This window comes from Emys orbicularis, chromosome 14 (genome assembly GCF_028017835.1).
Source record: "Emys orbicularis isolate rEmyOrb1 chromosome 14, rEmyOrb1.hap1, whole genome shotgun sequence".
NCBI classification, from domain to species: domain Eukaryota; kingdom Metazoa; phylum Chordata; order Testudines; family Emydidae; genus Emys; species Emys orbicularis.
Window position 1 is genome coordinate 33,146,794 of NC_088696.1, and position 6,892 is coordinate 33,153,685.

General features: G+C 52.4%; 1 protein-coding gene across 5 annotated transcripts in view; it reads right to left on the reverse strand.

Annotated features, from left to right (window-relative positions):
• Positions 1–6,662, reverse strand: part of LOC135889066 (dipeptidase 2-like) — a 36,390-nt gene extending 29,728 nt beyond the window's left edge. For 3 of the 5 annotated variants that reach the window (XM_065416894.1, XM_065416889.1, XM_065416890.1), the window contains exons 1-2: positions 6,441–6,662; positions 3,837–3,908 (exon numbers count right to left, since the gene is read on the reverse strand). The gene's annotated coding sequence lies outside the window, so the exon portion shown is untranslated. The other 2 variants (XM_065416891.1, XM_065416892.1) reach the window with 2 other exon arrangements.
• Between the last annotated feature and the right edge of the window lie 230 nt (positions 6,663–6,892).

The window sequence follows — 6,892 nt, forward strand, 5'->3', positions numbered from 1 at the left end:
CCCCTTGCCCCTGTCCGTGCCCCCCACTCCACCCACAGCAGTGGGGTCACAGCTCTGGGGGAAGGGGAGCGGATGGGGTTAAGGAGGATGAGGCTGGGGCCGCAGTTGGGGGTGGGTCCGGGGCCATGAATGGAACCGTGGCTGGGGCTGAGGCTGAGGCCAGGACCAGGGCGGCTGGGGCCGGGAGCAGAGCCTTAGCTGGGGGTGGGATTGGGACCAGGCATGGCGCTGCAGCCAGAGGCTGAGTCGGGAGCGGAAGCTGTGCCCGGACCATGGTCGGGGGCCAAGACTAGGGGCTGGAGTTGGGAGCAGAGTCGCAGCCAGGAGCCGAGGCTCTGGCCGTGGCAGAGCTGGTGGCAGAGCGGGGCTGGGTGGGGCTCCTGCCCCACCCTCATGGGGGCTGGCTCAGGCTTTGCCACACTCCCCCAAATGTTCCTCCGTGCCCCCCAGGGGGGCGTGCCCCACAGTTTGGGGACATCTGTCTTAGCCCTTTAAAGAGATTAATCCCCTCTGCTACCAAGCACATTTCAGTATTGAAAGTTTCAATAATAGCCACAGCACATGGGCAATAACCACTCGTACACATCCCACGCGAAGCACCACAAACAATCGGCAGACTGTACAGGTACAAGGCAGATTAAGACAGGCACAACCGGTGTGTACCGTAACCAGAGTCCCAGCTTCTGGAGTTGTGCAAACGTATTAGAATCCACGTTTACATTTTAACAAGGAAAATGCTTGAACAAATGAAGCAAACAGATGCACCCCAGCTGCTGGGGTCAGCATTGGGGGCCACCTAATGCCAAAGGGAAGAAGGATCTCTGCTGCCCCAAGTGGGGAGGGACCCCCTTGCTGCTGCTCTTTAGGTAGAAAGGGGCAACCTGCCACCTCCACTCCAAGTGCAGGTCGGTGGGGCAACTGTGTGGGGAGGAGTCGGGGGAAGGGGGCTATATCATGGTGTGCCTAGGGCCACAGATTGCCTTACCTACCCAGCCCCATACAGGTAGCTGTTTTAGAAATAGTATGAGTCTATGCACCAGGTCCTGGGAGATTCTGTGTACCCAATAATTAAGGCTCTGTGTCTGTAACGGAGGTCACAGATTCTGAGACTTTCCATGACCTCCATGACTTCTGCAGCAGCCAGTCTGGCTGACCCCAGAACCGCCCAAGCATAGGGTTGCCAGGCGTCAGTTTTTCGACCAGAACGCCCAGTCAAAAAGGGGCCATGGTGGCTCTGGTCAGCACAGCTGACGGGCCATCAAAAGGCTGATCAGAGGTACAGCAAGGCTAAGGCAGGCTCCCTACCTGCCCTGGCTCCACACAGCTCCCAGAAGTGGCTGGCATGCCACTCCGAGCACCAGCTCCGCAGCTCTCATTGTCCGGGAACCATGGTCAATGGGAGCTGCGGGGGTGGTGCCTGCGGCCAGGGGCAGTGCACAGAACCACATGGCCGGGCTTCTGCCTAGGGGCGCAGGCACATGCCAGCCACTTCCTGGACGCATGAGGTAAGCACCACCCACACCACAGCCCTCTGCCCCAGCCCTGAGGCCCCCCCCGCAACCAAATTCCCTGCCAAAGCCAACACCCTGCACCCCAACCCTCTTCCCCAACTCTGAGCCTCCTCCCACACCCAAACTCCCTCCTGGAGCCCACAACCCCTCCTGCATCTCAACCTCCTGCCCCAGCCCTGAGCCCCATCCCGCACCCTAAACCCCTCATTCTCCAGCCACACCCCAGAGCCCGTCCCCCCCCATACACCCCAACCCCTTCAGCCCCACCCCCAGCCCTGAGCCCCCTCCCACACCCCAAACACCTCATCCCCAGCCCCACACCAGAGCCCGCATGCCCAGCCGGAGCCCTCCCTGCCCCAGCCCAGTGAAAATAAGCGAGGGTGGAGGGAAAGCGAGTGACAGAGGGAGAAGGGATGGAGTGGAGTGAGTGGGGGATAGGGCCTCAGGGAAGGGACCTCGGCGAAGGGGGTTTGGTTTTCTGCAATCAGAAATTTGGCAACCCTACCAAAGCAGCTGACCCTGGGCCAGCTGCACCGGTAGCCTTGTAATCAGCTGCACCGGCCAATGCTGGAGTGGTCCTCGGGCCAGCCGCACCAGCCGCTACTTAGGTGGGCCCTGGCAGCTGGCCTTGCCCAAGCAGCAGTCCCAGAGGTGGACGGAGTAGTGGGCAGCCCCCGGGCCCCACCCCCAGAGCAGCGGCGTCCTGGGGTGCCCCTACTGTTGCCAACTTTCTAATCGCACAAAACTGAACACCCTTGCCCTGCCCCCTGCTCCTTTCCCGAGGCCCCTGCCCCTTCTCCAAAGCCCCGCCCCTTCTCACTCCATCCCCCCTCCCTCTATCGCTCGCTCTCCCCCACCCTCACTCACTCACTTTCACCAGGCTGGGGCAGGGGTTGGGGTGCGGAAAGGGGTGAGGGCTCCAGCTGGGGTGCAGGCTCCGGGGTGGGGCCAAAAATGAGGGGTTCAGGGCTGGGGCATGGGGTTGGGATACAGGATTTGGGGTGGGGCCAGGGATGAGGGGTTTGGCCTCCCTAGCAGCGTGGGGGTTGTGGGTGCTTTACCCTATTGATCCCCTGACCCAGATTCATCTGATGCCTCTAGGAATGTTGGCTTTTGCTGGAAATACTCACCAGTACATCAAACCTAGGCAGGCTCTGCTGTGGTTATAACTAACTAATTCACAGAAGACTGGCCAGATGCCACAGGCCTTAAACCACAACTCTGCAAAAACAAATTTGTTTCCTTTTTTTAAAACTATCCCTTGTTAACCTCATGCTTGTAATGGGGAGAAACTTACAACCCCTTGTGGAATTAAAGGTCTCACAGACTCTCCCCCCTAGGGTGGTCCTTTGTTGCCAGCATTGCCATGGCGTTCTTGCTGCTCTGTTCCATGTTGCCTCAGATTTAATGTTTCAGCTCCGCACACTCTAAAGTTGGCTCATTTGTCTGCTATCACGTCCGCCCACACACATGCAGAAATGCCAAGTCCTGGATAATATTTCCTTTAAGAAACCAGACTCAGAAGAGATTCCATCTCTCCCATGACAGCCGTGAGAGAAAGAAAGCCTTAATGCAGTCATTCCTATCAGAGGAGAGGACAGAGTGGAAATATGAACTCCAAATTTCTCAGGTTTCCTCAGTTTTAGACAAATCATCTTTTTCACATGTGTTTCCTTCTGCATTTCATCTTCAGTGAGTAAAGTTATCACCACAACAGCCTGGTGGCTACCCACAAACAGGGCCGATGCAAGGAAGTTTCGTGCCCTAGGCGAAACTTCCACCTTGCGCCCCCCCCCAGCCCTGCGGCAGCTCCCCGCCCCCCCTCCACCCTGAGCCGCTCCCCCCACGGCAGCTCCCCCCCTGCCCTGAGGCACCCCCCCCCCCCCCGGTGGCAGCTCTCCCCCCGGCCCGGGGAGCCGTGCGGCAGCTCCCCCCCACCCTGAGGCACCCCCCCCCCCACGGCAGCTCCCCACCCCCCGGCCCAAGGATCCGTGCGGCAGCTCTGACCCAGGGTAACCCCTGGGCTGCCGGCGGCGCGCTGACCCAGGGGTTCCCCTGGGCTGCCTGCCAGCAGCTCAGATTCCCTCTCCCTCCCAGCACAGCGGCCGCTGTAAAAAAAAAAAAAAAAAAAAAAAAAAATTGGGGGCACCGCTTTTTGGCGTCCCCAAATCTTGGTGCCCTAGGCAACCGCCTAGTTGGCCTAAATGGTAGCACCGGCCCTGCCCACAAAGCACTGAGTCTACCCACATGTTATGGGACAAAGCTCTCCTGGGTTTAACACTACTGACTTCAGGGGAGTTACATCATGGGGGAATTTGGCCCTACCTGTAGCACCTGGGGAGGGCTGCTCCTTTGTTCACGGATCTTCTCTTTTAGCACTTTGTCACTGTTGATTTCCTGGAACACAAACCAAAATGCTTTGAACAACAAGTACGTGAGTGTTCAGCAAAAACAAGTTTCAGAGAGGCAGCCGCGTTAGTCTGTATCAGAAAAAACAACGAGGAGTCCTTATGGCACCTTGGAGACTAACACATTTATTTGGGCATAAGCTTTCGTGGGCTAAAACAAAGAATTCATCCTTCAGGCTGAAAATATTCCCAATTGCTCATACTATTGGGGAGTTGCAAACTTTGTTGCTTCTTTTAGCCAAGTGCATTGCATACAGCACAGGTGCTTTGCATTCTTCCATTTCCCCCACAAGCTAGTGTCCCTGTGTGCCACCCTCCCACCCCCTCTACTGCAGGGGCTCTATGTGTTCCCGATTCCCCCACCCTCCTCATGCCAGTGCCCAACATTCCCCTCTCCACCATATGCTAGCAGTTGTGTTGCCCCCCATTCACCCCTTCAACCATACCATTGTTCCCCATTCCCCCCCTCATGCCAGACACTCTGTGTGCCCCTTTGTCCCTCTTCCCCCATGCCAGGGTCTCTTATTCTCCCCCTGGCCAGGAGTTCTGTGTGCCCACTCATTTCACCTCCACCCCTTCAGCATGCAAGTTCTGTGTGCCCCCCATTTCTCCCTGTGCCGCATGCCAGGGGCTTGCTGTGCCCCACATTTCCCCTATGTCATGGGCACAGTATGCCCCCAATTTCCCCTTCCCCCACACTTTCCCTTCACACTCGAGAGGCTCTGTGCCCCCCTTCACTTCACCCCCATCCCCCCTTCTCATTTCTTTTCTATCTGTCTGGGAGTCCATAGGGAAGATGAGCAGAACTAAAATGGGGACTACTGTTATGCTGAAATGGGTTAATGTCTGCCATCAACTGGTTCTTTGGTCTACAGTCAATCACAATTGAGAACTCTGCTAACCAGATGCCAGGGGCTCTGTATGTCCCCCATTTCCATGTTTTGGTTTTTCTCATTGTCACCAATAAACAACACGGTTCTGGTCAAGGATGCCTAGAACAGTTCCCTGAAATTTTGGAATTGATAGGATGGTGTGTTCAAAGTTACCACATTACAGACAGAGAAATGCCACAGAATTGAGTGACAAGGTGGGTGAGGGGAGGTAATATCTTTTATTCAACCAACTTCTGTTGGTGAGAAAGATAAGCTTTCAAGCCCCAGAGGAAATAACCTCTAGAGGAAATACCTCACCCATTTTGTCTACTATCTATTTAAAAGAAGAAGTCAAGAGTCTGAAAAACAAAACACACACAAGTTCCAAAATCCATTTAAGATTGCTAACTGACAATACACTTAGCTATCAAAACAAAAATACTTTAAAGGAAAGTAACATCTTACTGTCCACATAGACATTGTTCCAGTACTTTATAAAGATAGATATAACAGCAATTTTAAATACTTGACCAAACAATTCTAATGTCATTTGATACAAAATTTTCCCATGTAACACTACCTTTTGAAAGAAAATATTTAGATACTGAAATAAGGTTGACTAAAATACATGGAAGATCATTTATAGGCTTAGTATTGTGACAAAATATGCAATTATTATGTAGTGGAAGAAATTCAGTTTTCTGAACACCAATCTTAAGAACAAGAAGTTATAAAAACCATTTTTTCCAGTGTGGACAAAAGTCACATAATGAAATTGATGTCAATGAAGAACAAGTCGACATTCCTTCACATTCCCAATATTTTCAACGCATTGGAAATCACTGTGAAGCACAAGCAGCAAGTGATGCAGTGTATGTGCACCAGAGCTACTGTAATTCTGAGACGTTCAATTGTATGAACTTTTTGATTTTATGAGCTGCTCAAGCCACAATTAATTCACTGGGGTTGTACTGCACAATGTTGACATTTTAGTCTTATGATCATAGAATCATAGATGATTAGGGTTGGAAGAGACCTCAGGAGGTCATCTAGTCCAACCCCCTGCTCAAAGCAGGACCAACACACACTAAACCATCCCAGCCAGGGCTTTGTCAAGCCGAGCCTTAAAAACCTCTAAGAATGGAGATTCCACCACCTCCCTAGGTAACCCATTCCAGTGCTTCACCACCCTCCTAGTGAAATAGTGTTTCCTAATATCCAACCTAGACCTCCCCCACTGCAACTTGAGACCATTGCTTCTTGTTCTGGCATCTGCCACCACTGAGAACAGCCGAGCTCCATCCTCTTTGGAACCCCCCTTCAGGTAGTTGAAGGCTTCTATCAAATCCCCCCCGCCTCACTCTTCTCTTAATGATGTTCTTAAGACATCATGTAAATGGATAGTCAATGCATATTATCATTTAGCAATTTTAAATGGCTTCTGCAAATACTCTAGGAATATGGCAAACAGTACAGTTAAGCTAAAGCAGGGTGCAGTAAGCATCCTTATTTAAATGCCACTCACTGCATAGAAGTATAAAATCCACTCAGCCATTTCCCCTGCTGTCTGAACAGAGCTCACAAGTGAGCAGGACAGAGCTTCGTAGCTCTTCCTTCTTTATGGTAAATGTATCCTTGGCGCCGGTTACCTTCTTTGGGCAATGAAAAAGAGGCAAGATCCACATTCCACTGGGTTGGATACAACAGCACGAGCCTGGCACTGGTTACTTTTGGTTTCACATCGCCACAAATAACTCTGCTTCTTTTATGGCTCACAAACATACCCGGCTTCACATTCCGGCTTAGGGAGCCTTCCACCAGCTGATAAGCACAGAGGAGCACCACAGTCTCACCCCCCGGTTTGTAATCGCTGAAAAGCAGACGGCAAGTGATGACTTTCCAGGCTGCTCAGCGTCACTATCAGCTCCTCCTTGTGGGCAAACTATTAGCTCTGCTCTTTGCACATCCCCTCCACCAAAAGGTGCTCAATTTAGAAGCAGAGTGTGATAGGGATTACTCATCATTATTTGTTTTGGCTAAGGCTTAACTATATTGGTTTAGAAACAGGAGCTTATCTGGCTATAGCTAGATTTAGGGAAAT